This window comes from Bos taurus, chromosome 1 (assembly GCF_002263795.3).
Source record: "Bos taurus isolate L1 Dominette 01449 registration number 42190680 breed Hereford chromosome 1, ARS-UCD2.0, whole genome shotgun sequence".
Classification (NCBI taxonomy): domain Eukaryota; kingdom Metazoa; phylum Chordata; class Mammalia; order Artiodactyla; family Bovidae; genus Bos; species Bos taurus.
In genome coordinates this window covers 1,432,875-1,454,751 of record NC_037328.1, presented here as the reverse complement: position 1 = coordinate 1,454,751, position 21,877 = coordinate 1,432,875, and the positions used below count along the sequence as shown (strand labels likewise).

The 21,877-nt window shown below is 39.6% G+C and overlaps 2 protein-coding genes across 2 annotated transcripts in view; both read left to right on the top strand.

Moving 5' to 3' along the window:
- The window catches only part of MRPS6 (mitochondrial ribosomal protein S6), a 64,352-nt gene that overhangs the window by 415 nt on the left and 42,060 nt on the right, over window positions 1–21,877 (top strand). The window lies entirely within an intron of this gene.
- Window positions 63–21,877, top strand: part of SLC5A3 (solute carrier family 5 member 3) — a 33,103-nt gene continuing 11,288 nt past the window's right edge. Inside the window, exon 1 of the mRNA XM_005201100.5 lies at window positions 63–21,495. The gene's annotated coding sequence lies outside the window, so the exon portion shown is untranslated. The remainder of the gene's footprint in view (window positions 21,496–21,877) is intronic.

Here is a 21,877-nt window from a genome sequence, read left to right as displayed (position 1 = left end):
GTGTGCCGGCGCGGGAGGGTGTGTGCCTCGCACGCGGCCTCGCCGGGCGGGAGGGCGGGCGGGCGGCGGGAGGTGGGGGGACGGGCCGGCCCTCGGGATCCCAGTGAGAAGGTCCGCGGGGAGGACACGCGCCAGCGCGGGCCCGGAGCCCGGGGCCCCCCGTGCGCCCGCCGTCGCGAAGCTGCCTCGTCGCCGGCCCCGCTCCGCCGCCGCCCACTCGCCTCAGCCTGCCTCCGCCGCCCGCCCGCCCGCCCGCCTTCCACTGTAGCGCCCGCCGGCCGCCCCGGAACCGTCCGTGCTCAATAAAACCTTCTCCAAAGCGTGTGTGTGTGTGTGTGTGTGTGTGTGCGTGCGTGCGCGCGCGCGCGGTTGTGTCTGGACCACGGTCGCGTAGAACCGGCTTTCACGTTAAAAAAAAAAAAAAAAATTCTTTGACTTTCTCTTTTTCTGACTTCAGCGGCAGTCCTGCTCCGGGTGCCCTTAGCCCAGTTTTCATTCATCCAAGTTGTGCCTTATTTATTTTTTATTTTTGCGCCTTCCGGAAGAAACTTGGCTTCCCCACTTTCCCCCCGCCCTGCTTTTGATTGCTCTTGAGGTAGGGGATTTCAGATTTGGAGGGATGCTAAGCGATCCTGCAAGCCCTTTCCACTCCAGGGAATGGTGTGGCCGAGGACAGGGACCCCGCAGCCCGGAGCCGCTCTTCGTTCTCTGTTCTGGGTCAGGTGCTCCTCAAGCCGTCGCCGAAACCCCCATTCTTCTGTGAATTTGGTAATGTAGCGTGTGGTGTATGCTTTTTTTTTTCCTCCCCCCTCCCCCCCTTCCCTTGCAGGTATAGATAACGACAACAACAACAAAAATTAATGTTTGGACTTTGGGAACATAGCTAGCTTCTTAACAGCGCCAGAGACTTGGGCACATTGTATATTTCGGGTCAGTTTTGAAAACGAGCTGTTAGAAAGTTAGGTGGTACTTAAATTTGGGGCTATTGGAAAACTACCAATCCCAGAGCATTAGGAAATTTTTACGTTCTTGGCACACTATGAGCTGGGAAGGCACCAGTGTCTCTGGATCAGGTCTGGAGAGACTGGTCAGGCATGCTGTTGTGGCCTCAAGCTTGTTCTTCCTGCATTTGGGAGACGATAAGGTTGCATTGTTTAGCCTCTTAAGTATTACCGCTTTCTTGGCCCACTTCCCTCTAAAATGTAGTGCTTAAAGAGAATAGGAACAATTAAAAAAAAACTTCCTTTTAACTTACCCGTTTTAGGAGGTATCAGAACCTGGGAAATGTATTGAAATTTCTTTTAACCTTGTTTTAGGGAGAAAGCAAGTATCATGAGTCAAAGTGTATAGTGTTTGTTTATTCTATAAACCTTTGAAATGAAAATTCAGAACTCTTTATCTTTAGCATAGCTGCCAAGTACTGTACATTTGTTCACAGAGCTTCTAGTATGTTAAATGTATTTATTATGTTATATACTTTTTTTTTTTGGTATCCTGTAACAACCACTATTCAATCATCTGTGGTGTGGAGCACACATATTTTTATTTCACATAAGCTACATAGTGCAGTTTAAAATAATAATTCAATTAACCTTTCTTGAAATCCTGGCAAGTGTGATGTGGGGGTGCTTTGCAGATAATCAAGGTGAACTCCTGCCTGGAGGCGCAGGCCTCCATGGCTGCAGATAAGGACATTGTAACGATGATGAAGTTGTGTTGAAGAGATCCTTGACCTAAATAAAGTAAGATTAAACAACAACAAAAAAAACCCTCTCTTTTTTGTATTCATAAAACTTACTTTTGAGTAGGTTGTCAATTTGAGTAACAAACATAAAACTTCCTGTCTTCCAAGTTCTGCTTGCTTTCAATTTGGGAAAATTGAGTTCTAAAATAAGATCAATACTTTGGGGGAAATAAGTGAAAAATGCGACGATGAACTTTGACAGGCTTTAGGGAAACCTTTCTAATATGCAGCAGTTTTGTGGTTCTGTTGTAGGTAGCGTGTTGTATGTAATTCCCCAATTTTAAGTAACACATCTTTTATATTTTTAGATTCTGAAATGTGTATGTCTCTTATGGTGTACCTTTTTGATGATTTAATTTCCATCTCCCTCAAGTCATTTATGTATTTTGGAATGGAGGGAATACTCTAGGTAATTCTTAGATGCGGATATTGAGACTAATTTTTGCAGTCTTTTCACAGATTCCCAGAGAGATTTTCCTGTTTCTTTTTTGGGGGGGATATTCTATAGGCCTGAAGAGCGTTTGAGCCTGGTTGGCTACAGTCCATGCAGTTGCAAAAGAGCTGGACGTGACTTAGTGACTAAACCACCACCATAGGCCTAAAGAGTATTCCTCCTCTCTTTAGGGTGTATTACTTTTCCTTCTCCCAACTCTTGAATTTCCTTTGACTCCCTAGCTCAGAGTCCTTAAAATTGAGCATAGAAGAGGTGTTGAATTTAACAGGCAGATACTGTGTTGAGGCTTTCATAGCATTTCTTGTGTTGGAGCCCCACTGCATTGTAGCAGTCTCTCTGTGAGTCCCCATTGGAAGATTTCAGGGTGTAGTAGGTAGAATGAATCCTTATTGAACTATATTCAATTGTATGTTAGTCACTTAAACGTTTCAGTGCCTTTTCTCTGTTTGCAGTTGGGAGTCAGCATGGGTCTCTGCTTTTTTTGCACTTGCAAGTCTGTGCACTTAGGAATGTAGATGCCAGACCTCCCAAGAAGAAATTTATTTGCAGGTACCATTTAGCTTGAGTTTTATTAAACATGTATATATAAAGTTGTCTTATTTCCATAATCTGATGTGAAAAGTAGATAACTTTAATTCTGAAAATTGATGCAGTAAAGTCATGGACGTGGTGAAATTAGACTTTTAAAGGTCATGATTAAAGCCATTTGAGAAGATGGATGCTTAGACCAGTATTAGACCATTATGTAGCAGAGTTTCCAGAATAAAAAGGTTTTGAGAAGCTTATCATAGATTAGCATTGTGAGAGTTACATTAACTTCTTGCAAACACAGTATTCAAGGCTGTAGTGTGGAAGGACATGGCTGCAGAGGAAAGACCATACACTGCAAGCAGTCTCAGTCCAGCCTCTGGAAGACATTTTTCAACAACTGAAAAATTAACAAATTACCTGTGAGATGATTTTTCTCTCCACGTTCCCGCTGACCTCTTGCTGTGGAAAGTTTAGGTCGATAGAGGAGATGAGAGGTCCTGACTTCGGTGGGTGAGATATGACTCTTGATTTCTGAGGTCCCTTCTCTTGAGAGTTTGAGAAATGGGTTATGTCTGTTGAGTTCACTTTGAAATTTGATATAAAAGATTGGCACTTCATTTAAGCTAGGTAAAAGAATGAATCGACAGTTTTTTAACTAAAGGCATGTACTGTGTTGAAAAACTGAACTTTGTAGAAAAATTTGTACATTTGGGATAGGCTCAGGAAGAGGAATTTTGAGGTTAAAAAGATATCTATGCAGAACATTTATATTTTTTGGTTACTTAGTTTAGGAACACTTAACATGTGTTATCACGTTTGCCCAAAGGATGATAACCAGTTGGAATATTTCGAGTTGTAAAAGCCCTGGGAAAATATTTTTTCCTGAACTCTTCTCATTGCTACTCAGGAATTTTTCCATGAAGAATTAAAGGCTAATGGTTTAAACAATAATTAGTTCTAATTCTTAGTTTAGTTGTAAGTAAATATAGGTGTGTACAATAAAATAGCATTTATATATCCTCTTGTGTATTTTTTCAAATAGAAGTAAAAGCAGATGGCTACTTTGAAAATCTTTTTTATTAAAACAGATTTCACAAGTTATTTTATGTTCACTATCTTTCATATTTCATTGAAAGATTATATTTTAAATTTTAAGGTAGCCCATTGAAATAGTTCTTTGCAAGTAAAGAGTTTATGACGTGCCGAGTTTATGACTTAGGTTTTATACATTTAGAAATAGAAGTATAATTATATTCTAGTTTCTATAATTGAACAAAGCAATAGGTTTTCTGATAATGCAGGGAAGAGTTTGTCATATTTTTCTTCAGTCAAGCTTTTTTGATTAGAAGACCTGGCAAAAGTGTATTCTAGAGTTATACTCCAAGTTTAGGAGAAGGCAATGGCACCCCACTCCAGTACTCTTGCCTGAAAAATCCCATGGACGGAGGAGCCTGGTAGGCTGCAGTCCATGGGGTCGCACAGAGTTGGACACGACTGAAGCGACTTAGCAGCAGCAGCACCCCAAGTTTAGTGTCTTGTGAAAGTAGTTTCCGCAAACTGTTAGCATTTTAGATACTTTCTGGAGGCATAGGGTCTAACTGGGAACTCACTATGAGAGTGGCCAACCGTAGGTCATTGTAGCTTGGCTTGCTTGGCAATATTTGATAACTAGGAACTAGTGGTATTTTTGCTGTCAGGTGGTGGCAGACAGAAGTTCAAATGGAAACATCCTTGTTCTAGTTGTCAGATGACTGGTCTTTTTTTTTTTTTTTTCCTCCTCACCAGTCTGCCCTTAACAGCTTAGCTTGTATCTTTATCTTCAGTAACCAGCCTTCGTGCTTTGTCTACTTGCAATCAGATCACTTAAAACAGTTACCCAGTAAGGAAAGAACTGAGCCTTGTGGGCAAGCAGTGTCATACTTTGACTTGGTACTAAAATTTTCTTGGGTTCCAGCTCATTGCTGCAGCAAGCGATTGAAGAAGGAATGCTGTCCCCGCCCCTGAGCTACAGCTAAGGTACAAGGAGTGGCTGGGGGCTGAGGAAGCCTTCCTCAACAAACATGGTTTGTATGTGTGAAGACTGCTGGTCATAAGTTGACTTTCTGTACTAAACTTTGTTTTTTTTCTTTGTGACTCGCACATTCAAAGCAGATATTTATTGCCTTTCAAAATCACAATGCAGACTACCATTGAAGCTTCTCAACCTTTAGATTATAAAATCACTCTAAGGAAAACTTAAGTTGGAAAGCAATGAAGAAATTCTAGAGTAATGTTTTTCATCTAGTACCTTCATTGTATTTGTAGTACAGGTAGGATTTATCTGTTCATCATGAGGAATGCATCTGTTCAGTGGACGGCAATTCTAAACCAACAGGGACTGTTTGCCAACACATGTAGTTAATCTTTCTCAGGGAAATCAAATTGAAGGAATTAGTCAGATTTAAAGAAGTCATTAACATTTAATGAATATCTGGTAAGTTACCAATTTATCTGAAGGGAAAACTACCGTCAGAAGTTTGGAAAAAGACAGTTAATCCAGTCCTGATATCCTTCTTGTGCTCCAAATAGCAGTTGGCGAACTGTATGGCTCACAGGCCAAATCCAACCTGTTGCCTGCATTGTGTGGCCTGTGGGATTAAGGAAGGATTTTACATTTTTAAGTAGTTGGGAAAAAATTAAAAGTTTTTATGGAAGTTACATGAAATTCAAATATCAGAGTCCATAAATACAGGTGTGTTGGAACATAACCATATTCATTTGTTTATATTTATTATCTGGTCCTTTACAACAACAACAAAAAAGTTTGCTGACCCCTGCTTTAGAGGAAACAGTTATAATTTCCTAGGTTCACCATTTGTCTTAACTTCCTACGGTGCTATATCCTGAGATTTCTGCTTTGATCCCTTCCTTTCCCTCCTCTTTCTATACTGTACCTTTGCCTTCCTATGGTTTGACCTTCATATGGTTTGCCTTTCTTTGGTAACAAGCCAAGAACTCTGGCATTTTGTGCTTTTCTGTGCTGGTATATTCCCATGGCACTGCTAACTTGGTTTGGTTCAAACTTAATGAGTCGCCTACCCCCAAACTTGCCTGAGTTGTTTCTGTTTGTGGCTCCTGTTTTCTGTCACACGGGACTAAACCAATCCAACTCTTTGTTCCTGCAGTCTCATTCCCATATAGTCTTCTCTGCTCTAGCTGAGCTACTTAGGTTTCTTGCTTGGATTCTTGCAGTTTCTTAGACGATCTCATACTGCTGAGGGGAGGGTAATCCATGCCTATAAATATGCTTTCTGGGGTGCAGAGATACAAGTTCTTGAAATACTTTGAAAGTTAAATTGGGATGCATTTTTAGGGAAATAATACAAACCATTGTTACAAAGCATTGTGTAGTGATGCCTTTTTGATTACTTCATCACCTTCCCATATCAGTTGATTGTGTCAACACCATTGCCAAATTACAGCACGTTCAGAAATCTGCTCTTTCTCACAGATATTCGGAATGAAGCCTGACATCCAAGGCCACCTGTAATACGACTCCAGTCTTTTATTTTAACCTCATCTTTTAATTTCTTCCATCTCCATTTTTGTACAGTACTGAGTGAAGAAAATTGCTGTATATCCCTGTAAATATCATTCCCTTTGATTTCCTTTGGTGCTTGTGTGACACTGCTTTTCTTGGAATGATCGTCTCCAAGAAAACATACCTCAAGTTCATTTTGACTCAGTTGGTATATGAAACAAATACTGTGGACCTGCACTGTTAGGAATTGTGATCTTTCTTTTGAACTTGGACGGTGTGTTTCTGTGTCTTATCTCGTGGACAGCTTTCTCGTTAGTGTTACAGTTTATTGGTGAATGTTTCATATCCCCTTTGGTAGGGTACATGTGCTTGAGGGACAGGTCTGTTTCATGTCTGCTCTGCTTTACCCACAAGGTTGATGCTTATTTAGCTGCCTTGGGGTTTCCTGTTCTCATCAGTCTAAAGCAGTTCTTGACTATGAGACAGCATGCTGACCTCTGGTGCTAGGAAGTTGCTTTCAGAGCAGTGCATGTTGCACTGAGGGAGTTGTATGCTTACCAGAAGTTGTGTTGGTTTCCACGACTATTTCATGGCAGGTAGTCTTGCCCTTATAATAATTTAAATATGTAAACTGATTAAATGAGTACAAACTTTTTTTTCCTCTCCCGAAAACCAAGTTGGATTCTTTGGAAAAACATGCTGAAGGTGAGTCCCTAAAATAATGGCTGTAGAATAGCTGTCATAAAGTGTTGGAGAGAAGATAACAATAGTCCAGGATGATTCTGTATGTAGACTGCGTTACAAGGACTCCTTAAAGCTTTGCACTTTGGTGCAACTGGAATGGAGATGGTAGATGATGGATTTATAGATAATGCTTTAGATCAAGCAGAAGGAACTTCAGCAAGGAGCTCTACGTCATCAGTCCCGTTCTCTCAAGGGCTTGGCCCCATACTAAGATTGGGAAATACACTTATATGTTAAATGTAGGTAAAATGTTTAAGGTATGTATGATTTTTTAAGAATTTCCTCTTGCAGCTTTAATCCCTTTTTTACTTAATACTTTTGTGTATGATTGTTTTGGATACAGACGCTTCCACTTTAGTCAGTGCTCCAGTTTTTGTTTTCTCAATGAATAGAAGAGCAAAAGGTCTGAAATGAAGGTCCTGGTTGTGTTATGTTGGAATAAACAAAGAACTGACACTGAGGCAGCAGAAAGAACTTTAGAGACAATGAACCTGGGTTTGGTTCCTGGCACCTGCCTACAAGGAATCGTAACCCTCTTGGATCCTCATTTCTGTCTGTGAAATGGGAGTGATCCGTCAGTTGGAGGGTCTTTGAAGATAAGTTGGTAACATAACCTTGGAGGCAGTAGGTGTTCAGTGTGTCATTAAGGTACCTTTGTTCTCTCAGGTAAGGTATTAAACTTTACTGTGTAATTTTCCATTATTCCCACTTTATTAATGAAGAGACTCCAGAAGATAAATTTTGTTAATGTGTAAGTTACCAGAATCCAAGACTTGAGTCAAACCTGACATATAGCACTTGCTCAGAAGTTTTTGAATTGAACGTGAAAGTTTTAGAAGTGAACATGAGCCATGCTTCCTGATAGCTTGCATGCTGATTAAGTAAGGCTGAGCTTTTGCCTCCGTGAAATGTAGAATGTATGTGAGGGGTCCAGTGAATGAACTCCACCACATGGAACAGCCTTTCTGTCAGACAGATGTGCAGCATTGATTCAGCAGCTGCCAGCCTTTGCCAGGCTGAATGCACTGGGTGGGATTCCTCATCAAGAACTAAACTATTTGAAGCTGGACTTTGTGTTCATCTCTGTCTCTCATCTGACCTTGTACTTAGTTAGACTTACGTGTATTTTAAGTGAAGAAAAGGTTGGAGAAAGTGAAGAAAATCTAAAGAAAAGAATTACTTTAGATAGGCTTGTAAGTGTCAAAATGATTTGAGGCAGGTGAGGGGAAAGCTTAGTATCTTAATCTTCAAGTAAATTTTGATTGCTATTTGCTGAATTGCTGCTGAAACTTCAGGAATGACCCTGTTTCAGTAGAATCGATGCATGGAGCTGGTGGATCATAGCCTAATCGATTTCTGTTGCCATGTGATACCTTCAGTTAGTATTTTTCTTTTCATTTACTTTTTTAACTTTTAATTTTTGATGGAGCAATGTATTATAAGACTACATCTTTCCATTTAATAGTTGATTTTTTAAAAGTTTTTTTTTTCCCATTCCTATTGGTACAGACTTTATTTTTATAAAAGAACTAAAAGTATTTTGCATTATAGCATATGTTGCTGGAATGTATATATATCATTAACATGATTGAATTTTAAATAATTATCTTGTAAGCCAGAGGTACCTATGATCCAAATCTTCAAGACCATTTACAAGAGAATGCACATTTTATTTTGATGTATATTTAACTGTCAGCCTCTTAAGCCCAACTTTGTTTCAGACTTAATTTGTGACTTTCTTTGTACTGGATTATTTTACTCTGAAGCTCCATAATGAGATACTGGATGATACAAAATATTGAACACTTATTAAGCAGATTTGAGAAATGTGTGTGAGTGTATAATAGTGGATGAAGAGATAAGAATGTGACCAAGAAGGTTGAATAGTAATGCTGGTAATTTTAAAATCATTTTCATTGTGTTTGGAGATGGCAGTGTGAAGTAAATATGTTCATGAGTCAATGAAAACTGTTAACAAAGTTGTCTGAGGAATAGAAAGGTTATGTATTGAATTCTCGTGACTTCGGTGTGTTAAAACTGGTAAGTATGAATTAGCCTTAGATTATTTTGTTGGAGTTTGTGATGTTGTAATTCAGAGACTGAAAGGAGTTAGTGGGCCTGTGGCAAAATGGTGGAGCTGCTACAGGGGTGTGTGTGCGTACGTGCACGTGCGTGCTCGCTCATGCTGGTGGTGCTGGCGCCTACTACCACTGTGTGTTATTGCCATGGGGAGTGCGGGCCTGGTTTTGCCAGCTTGTCTTTATCTATCCTATTCTTAGCCAAAACTCCAGATACTACAGGAAGTTGATTTTTTGGGGTTACTTTTTGTCTTTGTTACATTTTTAGATGTTTGCACCATGGTATTGAAGCACCATGGATCTAAGGAAATGTATCTGTTGGTCAGGTTTGGCTAACATCTTGTAATTTCTGATTTAGATAATGGGTTTTAGATGTTCTTTAAAGACATCCTTAATTGCCTTTGGACCTCTTTCAGCATTTAGCTTACAGAAATTGCTGCTCACATTGGCAGAACCCATCTAGTTAATTGACCATTGATTTACAATAGGACTAATAGTAAATGGCAAACACATCCAGGTCTTTAAAAGGAGTATCAGTTTATTTGGACTAGTGGATTATGTATGCCCATTTAGGCCAAGTGTACAGACTTCAGAGAGTCACACAAAGACTGAGGTATGACTTAGTATGAACTGTCAGAAATTGGTATTCATAGTCCACTTTGTCTTTAGACATCTGGGTGATTGCTTATTTTAAGGATGCCTTAGTACAGTTTGGTTTACAACTGCTGTACTGAAGTCCTACAGGTTTGAAATAATGCTTCTTGAAAGAGTCTGCTTTATCTAGAAGATGACATTTTTCCTCAGGGTATGTCTATGAAATTCACGTTAGCTTATATGACACATGATCCTTGGAATATAGTATTACTATGAAAAAAAATTAGGTGTTCCTCTAGTCAGAGTGTAGATCAAGGGGATGATGTGACATTACAATTTTTGGCCAGGCTTCATGTTTCCATAGAACGGAAACCAAGTCATTACCCTGACTGTTGCTTCCCCACTCCCACTCCAGGTACTCTACAGCAGATTGCAGATAAACTTGGGTCCAGTTTGTTCTTCCCTACCTTTCAAGTCCAGGGTACAATTGACTTGTTCCCACTCATCTCCCTCATCATTTTTATTACGATTACAGTGCCCTAGTTAAGGGAATCCCTACCCACTTTGGGAACATTTCAGTAGAGATTGACATGGATGAGAGCTTAAAAATGGAATCGCAAGTGAAAGCAGAGGCTTCTTAAAACCTCCATCTGAAGCACTCAATGCTCATAAACTGGCATTTGCCTGTCTGTGCCCTAGCATCAAGAATTCCTGGTTTTGAATTCCCTGGTGGTCCAGTTGTTAGGACTCTGAGCTATCACTGCCGAGTGTGAAGATCCTATAAGCCCCGTGGTGCAGCCAAAAAAAATAAAAAATTCCTGGTTTTGTAACTTTGTTTAGACTTCAGTGTTTAAAATGTCTCCTTGGCTATTAAAATGCTTTGATTTTGTCAGGTGTGGAAACCCAAGGGCAGCTATAACAGCCAGATTGCTCTGAGTCTGGCGGGCTGCCGTCTATGGGGTTGCACAGAGTCGGACACGACTGAAGCGACTTAGCAGCAGCAGCAGTTTAGTACGAGAACACCTTGGCTGTGTGGTGGTCAACTAAGTTTGGAGGTAGGATCTTTGTCAGGCACATATTACAGGGAAGGTGTACTTAAGTGTCGTTTTAAAAAAGTTGGCTTCAACCAAGGTAAATCTATGACCCAGTAGTAGGTGGTTCTGATTCTCATTCTTTGTGCTGGTATACTGTTTGTTTTCTGTTTTGTTGGCAGTGACACGAGAGTGCAGTTTTGTAACGTTGACTCTCGTAGCCTGATTGGTTTCAGGAATGCGTTCTTATGTGTAGACTGAGGACCAGGAGTTTGTGCAAATCCAGTTTAAGAAGATTAAAGTGAAGAAATTCCTCCTAATACCCTTTCCTTTATTAAATATTTTACCTGATTTGGATAAAATAATTGGATACTTACAATTTCAAGATCTCCTGCCTTCTGACATCCAAGGAAAGCATTTCTGATCTTATTTCTCTGTATTTTACTTGTTCTGTCTTTGAAATGTAAGAGAAAAATCAGCTGGATTTGTAATCTACAAAACCATGCCTCAGTTTTATGTTCACTTCTTAGGTTCTGTTCAGGGCATAATCTCGACCATTCCTTCCAAAAACCGTTAGCCTGTTTATGGTCCTGTTGTTTATTTCTTGAAAATCCTGTATTCCCCAAACCTTTGAGAAGATTAGAAGATTTAAAAGTTTTCTAACCAAAAGCATCTGCCTGAGGAATCATCCCAATTTCAGGATCTTCTGTTTTATGACTTGGCCTCCTGGGAGTTAGAATCTGGTTTACCAGGAAGACTCTTGTGTTTACATTTTCTGGCCTCAGTCTCATGGAAAAATGAGAAACTTCTTGGCCTCTCTTCTTCTAGGAACAGTTTTTCTAGGAACATAAAATTGGAACCAAGTAAGATAAGATGGAAAACATGAAGGTAAACCACCACAAGTTGACATGGTTGGATGTCCCACATCTATAAAACTTACGGCTTGTAATACCTAATCCTCAGTGGCTGGTTTAAGCAAGGGGTGTGTATTGTGTGTGTGTGTGTATTATATGCGCGTGTGTGTGTGTGTGTGTGTGTGTATTCTCCATTTTACACATGAAAACACTGAAGCAGAAAGGTACCCGGGACCACACAGCTCAGTAAGGTGCCAAGTTAGGATCCTAAAGGCAGTCTCAAAGCTAGAAGCTAAACTTTTGATCACTGCATCCACTGTAATAGTATTAGAGCTAAAAAGTCACTTTAGACTGAAGGAAGTGTTTCACATCTATTTTGAGTGCCTACCACTACCCTGTGTTGTAAACTATAGGAAAAAGTTCCAGCTTTCCTGGAGCTTACATTCTAATGAGGGAGACAGACTAGTAGATGCTGTGAAGAGAAACATCAAGATGAAGGGACAAAATGTGGCGTAATGTATTTTTGTTATAGTGCTCAGGCAAGGTTGAGACTTTAGCGAGCCTTGGCCACTAGCTGTGGGCAGAAGAGCAGAGATGAGTGCAGACATGTTGGGGTGATTATATTAACATGCATTCAGTCTAGCAGGCTTCTCTTTTATAGGTTATCTCCAAGCCTTTCCCGAAAGAATTGACTGTATATGATGGTTGTTTAATGCTTGCTTCTTTCCCACAGGACTTTTACCTAGTAATCTACCTTGATTAGTAATCTGTCTTGATGATGTTGACTTGAAGTACATGTTTTTTTCCGTTTTGTAGAAGTGAGAATTAAGACGTGGGCTCGAGCATACACAGAAGTAACAGAAGTAACTCGTTTAACGAATCTCTGTATTGTACCTGTCACCCAGCTTCAACAGTTATCAATGTTTACCATTCTTGCTTTATCTCCACCACCCCTTCCTTTTATTCGTTTATTTTTTGCTGGAGTACTTTATATTTTTTCATCTGAAAATTTTACACCTTTAGAAGAGTTATAAGAACCATTCAGTTAACACTTGTATGCCTTTCCCCTAGGTCACTGGGGATTAAAATTTGCCCTATTGGCTCTTTATCTGTACCATTTGTTGCAGGTATTGTTGTCATGCCTTTCTTAGGAATAAGGACTTTCTAACCATAGCATGACCATTACATTCAGGTTTGACATTACTGCAATGCAATTGCAGAATGTTCAGTTTGTGTTCAAGGTTACCTTATTCCAGTGTTAGCCTTTAGTTCTTTAATTCAGTATTCAATCAGGGTTCATGCATTTGGTTGTTATGTAGTCTCCTTGATCTTGAACAGATCTTGAACCGTTCTTTGTCATTAAAGACATTGTTAGTTTGAAGAGTCCAGGACCTCTGGTCTGGAGAGTCCCTCGATTTGAATTTGTCTAGTTGCTTTCTCATGATTAGAGATAGATTAAACATTTTTGGCAGGAATATTACACAGGGATACCAATGTATTATACCAGGAGACAGGTCAGTTTGTCCCACTCTTGGGGATGTCATGCAATCATTTGGTTAGGGTGATATCCACCAGATTGTTCCATTATTAATGTACTTTTTTTCCTTTAGAAATTATTAAGTGGTTTATGGAGTGACAAACTTGATGCTGAATATTCTTCTCTCCAGCAGTCTTCCATTGGATTTAGCATTTATTGATAATTCTGAATCAGTTGGGGTTACAAAGAGTTGGACACAACTGAGCAACTCACACACACACGTGTGTATGTGCATGCACATACTAAATCAGTTTTTGCTGGAGTCCTTCAAAGCAAATGCAGATACAAAAATTCACCTGTAAATATTTAGTATATATCTAAAAGGTAAGGGCTTAAAAACAAACAAAAAACAGTGCCTTTTTGCCACCCAACTATAATTCCTTAACATGTGATATCCATATACAAATGTCCTAAATTGTCTGAGATGTGTCACTACAATTGACTTGCTTAAATCTGAATCCCAGCAGAGTCGACAGGTTGTATTTACTTGATGTTTTTGCAAGAGTTCTGGGGTATAGCATCATGTCAGAAGGCAGCTGTTGTCAACTTCATCCATCTGTTCTGAAGTCCCCATCAGACATTTTCACCTTTTAGCATCAACCATAACCATTGCCTCAGAACATTATTTCATTAGGGATTACAGAAGATGATTCTCAGATGGCCTCATTTCCTCTGAATTGATTAGCAGATTTTTTTTTTTCTGAGTTGTATTTATTTCTACTTTTTACGTATATCTTCCTGGGGAGTGTTGTGAAAGGATACATTCTTCATCTTTACTTCGCAGAGGATGGTTCTGGACTTCCTTAGTAATTCTTTTAATACGTCCTCAAATTTTCTCATCTGTAAATTGGGAGCAGTCATCATGCCTACCTCTTGTGAGGATTAAATGATCTGGTGCATGTTGTATAAAAGTGGTGCCTGGCACTCGAGTTGGGAAGTGCTAGTTATTAAAGTCGGAGAAGGCAATGGCACCCCACTCCAGTACTCTTGCCTGGAAAATCCCATGGATGGAGGAGCCTGGTAGGCTGCAGTCCATGGGGTCGCTAAGAGTCGGATACGACTGAGCGACTTCACTTTGACTTTTCACTTTCATGCATTGGAGAAGGCCATGGCAACCCACTCCAGTGTTCTTGCTGGAGAATCCCAGGGATGGGAGCCTGGTGGGCTGCTGTCTATGGGGTCGCACAGAGTCGGACAGGACTGAAGTGATTTAGCAGCAGTAGCAGTAGCAGTTATTAAAGTAAGTTTTTAATGAACTCTTCAGGTGTTAGTGGAGAGGCAGAGATGGGAAAGATTCTTCCTGTGTTGACATCAGCAGGACGCTGGGGCCTGTGTCGAGGGAGCTGAGGGAGGTGCTGCTTGCCCACACCAGCATGGAAACAGCTGTAACACACGAAGCACGTGTCACTGCTCACGGTGAAGCGGCTGTTGATGATTGCAGAGGTGAGATCTGGGACACGTTCTGAAGTGGAGTTAGCACAGTGAAGGAATGTAGGTAGATAGATGAGATGGTGGCTCCAGACAGGTTTCTATTGTGTCATGGCCTATTGAGGTTTTTATCGGAACAAAGGGCAGCATGCTTGCCTAGTCTGATTTACCTTGTCATTCTGTACACTCTCAACCACTGCTGTTTGAGATTGCAAATCACTTTCCTCAGGGAGGAAATGCTGACCTACTTCTTGGCCTTTTAATCTACCTTCTTATACTGCTTTAAAACCCAGTTGTTGATGACTGTATAGACTATTGGAAGTTTAATACTCTTGATCAGGTGCTTACTCATTAATATTGGATTCATTCAACAAACATTTGAGCCTTGTAGTGTGTAAGATAATGATCTAGACAGACCAGCCACATCTGTGAACCTGAGAAACTAGCCTCTGCCCTCTTGGAATTTACATTCTGGTAGTGAGGTGACAGTATACATAAGGAAGATTTATTAAAGTATGTTAGAAGGTGTTGCGTGCTGTGGGGGAAAAAATAAATCAGGATAAGGAGAGATGGAGATGATTAGGGAAATGGTCAGGGTGCTAGCAGTTGAGATTATATGTTCTGATTGTGGGTATATTTTTGAGATAAAGCCAGCAGATTTTGCTGATGATTGATTGTGTGTGGGTGGAGGGAAAGTGAGCAAGCCTTCAAGTGAAAGTGACTCAGTCATGTCCAACTTCGCAACCCCATGGTCTTTGCAGTTCATAGGATTCTCCAGGCCAGAATACTGGAGTGGGGAGCCTTTCCCTTCTCCAGGGGATCTCCCCAACCCAGGGATTGAACCTGGATCACCTCCATTGCAGGTGGATTCTTTACCTACCGTCTGAGCCACAAGGAAAGCCCAAGCCTTCAAGGATCACTGTTAATTTTTGACTGGAGCAATAATAGTAAGGATGGAATTGACATTCTCTGAGATGAGGAAGAATTCAGTGGAATAGTTTCAGAGTTGATGAGCCAAATTGTGCGTACTCCGAGAAAAGGATAGGTGGTTACAAACAGTTCATTCAGTAAGAAAAGTGGTCCTTAGGTTTTACTATGAGAACTCATGTTTATAGATCATAGAGCTGACTCTTTCAGTCTAATGTCTTAAAGATGGAGGTTAGCAGAGGAAGGAAGTTAGCAGAAGAAAGGATGACTGAGACTCATATAGCCATGGTAACAAGGTCAGGTGTAGAATAGACTTTGAGACTTAATTTTTTAATTTTAACGCTGAAAAAAATGGAAGCAAAAGCCTTCGTCTTGGATGAGAAACTGGTTAAACCTTGGTCTTCTAGCTGGATTTTCTGATCTGCATGTTTGTACTTATATAGGAAGCCTGTACCTGGGACTTATTTTTGTTTTAATCTCTTTATTTTCTTTGTACATATATCCATCACGTATGATTATACATAGATATTTAAGTTGGACTTTATCCTATGTACTTTTTGCAGTCTCTTCTGTTAACATTTGTTATTTATACATCTCAGGTGTTTTCTCTGCAAGCTCAAAAATTTTAAAACTTTTTGATGATGATGTTGAACGATCTTTTATTAATATTGTTTCTGTTATTAAATTGCCCTTTTCATTAAAGGTAGTATTGTGTGGTGATTAAGTGAAGAAGCAGTTTAGACACAGATGGGAGTACAAATCCAGATGTAAACACAAATAACTGTATCTTGGGGTGTTACACTACCTCACTGGTTTCAGTTTTCTTGTGTGTAACATCATAATAATTGTACTTCTCCTACAATTATTGTGAGGATTAAAGTAATGCAGAAAGCACTTTAAGCACAATACCTGCAAGGTGTCAGGACTTAGTGCCAAGGTTTTATTTTTTAATCTCCATTATGTATAACTAACATGATAATCAATCTTTTATAAGCAAACCGCGCTGAGCCTTTTGAATTCTTCCTCATTCAAAGTTAACACCAATGTTTAGTCGTTGGGATTACATGATACGGTACCATAGGCACTACAGCTCTGTTATTTTACGTTTTCATTTCTCTCATAGAAATAGGTTATTGGAGTTTGCTCCATACACATGTTCTAGTATCATCCAATAAAGGTTGAAACCCGTGGTAGTTTCAAAGTTGCCCCCATACCCAAAAGGCCTTCTTCATTTGCTGAGACTTCTTTAGAAGAACAAACAAAACCAAAAAGAGCCATTGTGAGCCACACTTGTGCAGTGGTAGAAACAAATTAAAATGACTACATCTCAGGGGATTTTTGTATATGGATGAAGTGATAAGTCTGATGGTTTATGAACTTTCCTAGATGAAGAAGATTTTATTTGAAGAATTAGTTTACTTACCTGGGAAGCCATCCCTCCTAATCCCCTTCCCACCAGTACTTGGCTGAAAAGTTCTGCTTGGTCGAGGCTGCTGGAGTGGGGCTTTAATCCCTGCTCATTCCGCCTCACCTCCCTCCCCTGTGATGGGACACGGGGACTAGGAACCCTCAGAATAAGCCATTTGAGTTTAATTCAGGGCTTCGAACATTTCTTATATACTTCGAAAAGCTCAGCGAGATTGTAGGCATAGTTGAAATACTTTGCCAAAGAAATTTAAGGGCAGACTCCTTAAAAGTTTTAGGGACTGTTATATGACTACAGATAATATCTCCAGCTCCACTTGTAATTTTGAATAGGCTGGAATTGATCTAAGTTCTATTAGAAGCACTCAGCTTTCATTTTGGTGTCACTGATAAACTGCTCTTATAGCCAACTCTACGTTTTTAAGGTAAGCAGGGATTGGGCAACAGACGGTCTTGTTACGAGCATTTACATACCAAGACGACTAACCTGTTCCACTAGTGGAATTGGGTTTATTGGACTTCGAGTCAAGGTGAAAAATATGTCTGAAAAGTAGATTTTTATATAAATTTAGTGAGTTTTTTTTTTTTTTTTCCTTGAGTTTTACTTGAGTGAGTTTTATTTGAATGAAGTGTTGTAGATAGGCACTAATAGTTGATGAGGTGGTTGGGAGTCAGTTTAAAATATTTGTGAGAGAACTGCGTATTTAATACATTATTTCATCTTTTATCAATAAATAAATTCTAAGATGTTCCTGTGGAGAAGGCAATGGCAATCCACTCCAGTATTCTTGCCTAGAAAATTCCATGGACAGAACAGCCTGTAGGGCTACAGTCTATGGGGTCCTAAAGAGTTGGACTGGAGGAGGAAATGACAGCCCACTCCAGTATTCTTGTCTGGAGAATCCCATGGACAGAGGAGCCTGGTGGGCTACAGCCTATGGGGTCACAAGAGTCGGACATGACTGAGCAACTGAGCACGTAGCAGGCACAGCACAAGAAGCTCCTAAAATGCCAGGGGTATCGTTGGCAGTTTACTTTGAAAGAGGCTTATAGCACCACTTCCAGTCTATGCAAGTTGTAGATGGTGAAGTGACATTCACTGAACACCTGTCTGTTGCACTGGGCAAGATGACATACTTCCTAGGTGTTACTTATTCCTTATCAGACCATTGGGTCAGCAAATGCACAAGACTTGGCAAGCCTACTTTTGACAGTACTGGATTCTGCCTGTTCAGATTGTCCTTTTTGAGCCCAAAGCTAAAAAGATCATGGTTTGGTCACTTTGAGAGTCATTGTCTACTCTTTTTCAGTCCACATGCCTCATTGAGTTGATTATGATTTGGAGCCCTGATGGCTTTAGGAATTGTTTTACTTATTCTTTGGTTTCTATAGCAGATGATTTTCTTTTTAGAGTGACCATACATCCTATTTTGATGGACTGTCCCAGAATAACTTGCTAGTTTGGAAGATAAATTGTATGGTCTCCCTAGATAATAGAAGAGAGATGTTAGATTTGGTCATTATAACTAATTATGTTTTGATATATTATGAAGGAGTTTAATAGATGATGTTAATTTGGTCTTTGCTATTTGATTCTAGTTCAAGCAGCAAATATTTATGTATGCTTCTCTATCTGGATTAATTCTTCAGTTGTAATTTAGTTCATCCAAGTACATGAAATAGTGCTTTCATGTACCAAGATTGTATTCTAATTTTGTGAAGAACTCCCAATAAAACACTGCTTTTTGAGAAGGAAGCCCCTTCCTGTTGGGAGGAGTCTCTCTGTTTCACGACACCCTTGTGTTTGATTGAAATTGGCTAAATTTATTACAGTGGCCATTATAACTAGGGGACTGTTTCTTTATACATTCTGTGACTATTACTTACCTTATATTGTTTTCTTAAAAATGCATTATGAAGGAACCAGCTCACATACTTATCGTTACTATACCTACTTTATTCCTTGTCCTACATTTCTCACTTAAGGGATTTCTCTCAACTGTGAACCAGCTTAGTCCTAGAAATATGAAAACATAAATTAAAAGGCTTCTTTTTAGCAGCTGGAGAAAAAATTTTCCCATGTGGCTTCTTTCTAACAGTAAAGGAACTCTGGATAGTGTTCATTATATTTTTGTTGTAGAAATGTTTGCTTTTAAAAAGAGTGAGAAAAAATATGCAAAACATACTGTATGTTTTATTTGAGACCATTTTAAGGAATTGCACAGTTCATTTTCTGAAAGGCTGAAGTTCAAGGCTGTGACAATCTCTAAATGACTAGATATGAATTTGGTGCATTGCCTTGTAGTATTTTACATCTTTCTATAAACTGATTTGACCTATTTTCCTTTTCCAATCTTAACTAGGTGCTGATTTCTGGATGCTTTTTGTTTAAATTGGAAAAATCTTAAGTCTGTCCACAGACTGACGGTGTCCTGTGAGATGGGGGCTGCCGGCAGTGGCTTTTGAAGGATCTGAGGAGGCAGAAAGCGTTGCGAACTCAAGCCCTGAGCTAGTGTTTGCCTCTTCCTGCCACCCCTGCTCTGGGCAGAAAGAACATCTTTTCTCTAGCTGACCCGCTTGCTGTTCTAGGGAAGTTAGGGGTTAGACCAGCCTAAGCGTTCATCAGGGAGCGCAGTATGGGTTAGATGTCTGACTTGCATCATGTTTGACAATGGGAAACAGTGTGGTCGATTTGCAGTGCTTCCTAGTGATTGGAGAAGGAAGGGCTTATTTTGTGTCTGAGCGCTTTGTTCTTTGAACGAATAAGCTGCTGTAGTGGCCACTACAGTGCGTACCCCACTCCACTTTCCCTCCAAACAAAAATAAACACACTGGGTGTTTGTCCCTTCTTGAGGAGATGGCCAACTACTGCTGTTGAGAAGAGAGACACTTGAAATGGCCCTCGGACCAGTGAACTAGGCTTATCTGTGTGTAAGTTGGAAGAGAATGGCAGGGGTGTGGCTGGATGTTGGGTGGCAGTGGGAGCTCTGTTGATGACAGGGAAGAGTCTCGTAACTGCCAGCTACAGTTTTCTTTGTATTTGAGGACCTAATTCTTACAGTGAAACATTAAAGGTGCCTTTATAAATAATAATTGCTAATTAGTTATTTGATTAGATTTTGTTTGAAATTTAGGTAATTCTTCCTAAATAATATCCAGGTTGTTTTTTTTTTTTTTAAATAACTGGAATGTTTCAGGGTCAGAGAAAGTAGTCATAGAAATACTACCAGTTTCAGGATTTGGCAAGAATAAAGTGATACAAGTCCCAGCTTTTAGTGTGTTTTTGTTTGTGGCAGTTTTACTCATGCCAGTCATTATTGACACTGAGTTTTAGGACGAAGGATTTTATTTGGTCAATTTTTTTTAGTATAGTTGTTGTAGTGTGTTAAGCTTCAAAAAGGCATGGAGAAGGGTTTAAGACATTTCTATGTGGCACTATTATTAATTAGACTTAATAACTAATACAGTAGAGCATTTATATTTAAGCTTTTTTTCCAGCTCCTTAAGAGGTATGCTGTTAAGTGACTTGTACTGTGGTCTGTTTTGAAAAGAGATGGCTTTAGTATCATTTATAGGACTTGATAACTTTGCTACTAATTTTTAAAGGAAAATAATCTAGGTTCATCAAAAAGCATCTGCTTTGTCAAGCATAGAAAAACATTTCACTCTGAGGTTGCCTTATCTCAAAAGGAGAAATCACTTTAGGAGTTAACATGTGGAAGGCATTAGATTGAATAACAAAATGTTTTTCATATTGTTCCTCAGCTCCAATTATAATTACTTTGAAGGTTCAGAATTTCTCTCTTTTTCCAGGAGAAAACCTGTCATATTCACATAAACTCAATTTTAGGTAAATTTAAATGTCGGTTTTTCAGTGATTTTCTTAATCCGGGACTGAAAAAATCTGATTAATATTGACAATAATTTGTTACCTAATGGCTTACAGATGTCTATTTTGTTTAGGTTTGGAAGATACAACAATAATGATGTTGTTTTTCAGTCTTCCAGAAAATTTTTCTCTTTTTCCCTCCTCTCCTTGCCTTGTATACCCTTCAACAAGAAAAAACACTTTTTTCAGTGTCTTCCTTCTAGCTAGCAGAATAAAAATTTAGGGTTGTTTATAAATTGTATGTTGCTGTCTTTGTAGGAACATCTGGTTCCCTTTGAGGCAGGAGTCACGTCAAGTTTCTAGGTTAATGTGTGATGACTAGCACAGATGTACATTTGTAGTAGGAATTTAGGGAAATTTTGTGACAGTAGTCTACCTAGATTAAGCAATACTTGGTATTGTGTTTGGGAGTGGATGATAATACCTAGTAAATACCTGTTCTATCCAGGACCCTAACTTAGCTACAAAATTCATTACTCTTAGAACTCAGCAGTATCTGAAGATTCATTTTGTTGTCATTTAGTCATTAAGTCGTGTCCAACTGTGTGCGACCCCATGGATTGTAGCCCATCAGATTCCTCTGTCCATGGGATTTTCCAGGCAAGAATACTGGAGTGGGTTGCCATTTCCTCCTCCAGAGGATCTTCCCGACGCAAGGATCGACCTGTGTCTCCTGCATTGCATTGGCAGACGGATTATTTACCACTGAGCCACCTGGGAAGACTGAAGATTCATATAGGTGACCTTATTTATAATGAATAATTAGAGTCCCCCTCCCCCAGGTTGCTTTACGACCTCGGTGCTTTTGCAGTCTGAGACTACCACAGTAAGAGAAGAAAGGGCAGTGTCATGATGGGCAGTTGTTGTTGCCAGAGAAGTTAGACCACTTATTTAGGACAGTATATTTTTGTTTTCAGTTCAAAATGATAAATATTCTTCCTGACATTAAGTGATAGCATGGATTGCTCTTTCCTGTGGAACTAAAGTATATATATTTTTAAAGTTTTTTTTTTTTTTTTTAATAATGTCTTGTTGCGCCGTTTTGTTAGACTGAAAGTTTCCTCATCGCTTGGTGAGCCCCTCCTCTAATTCAATCTTTGTCTTTTGTCTTTGCTGCCTTG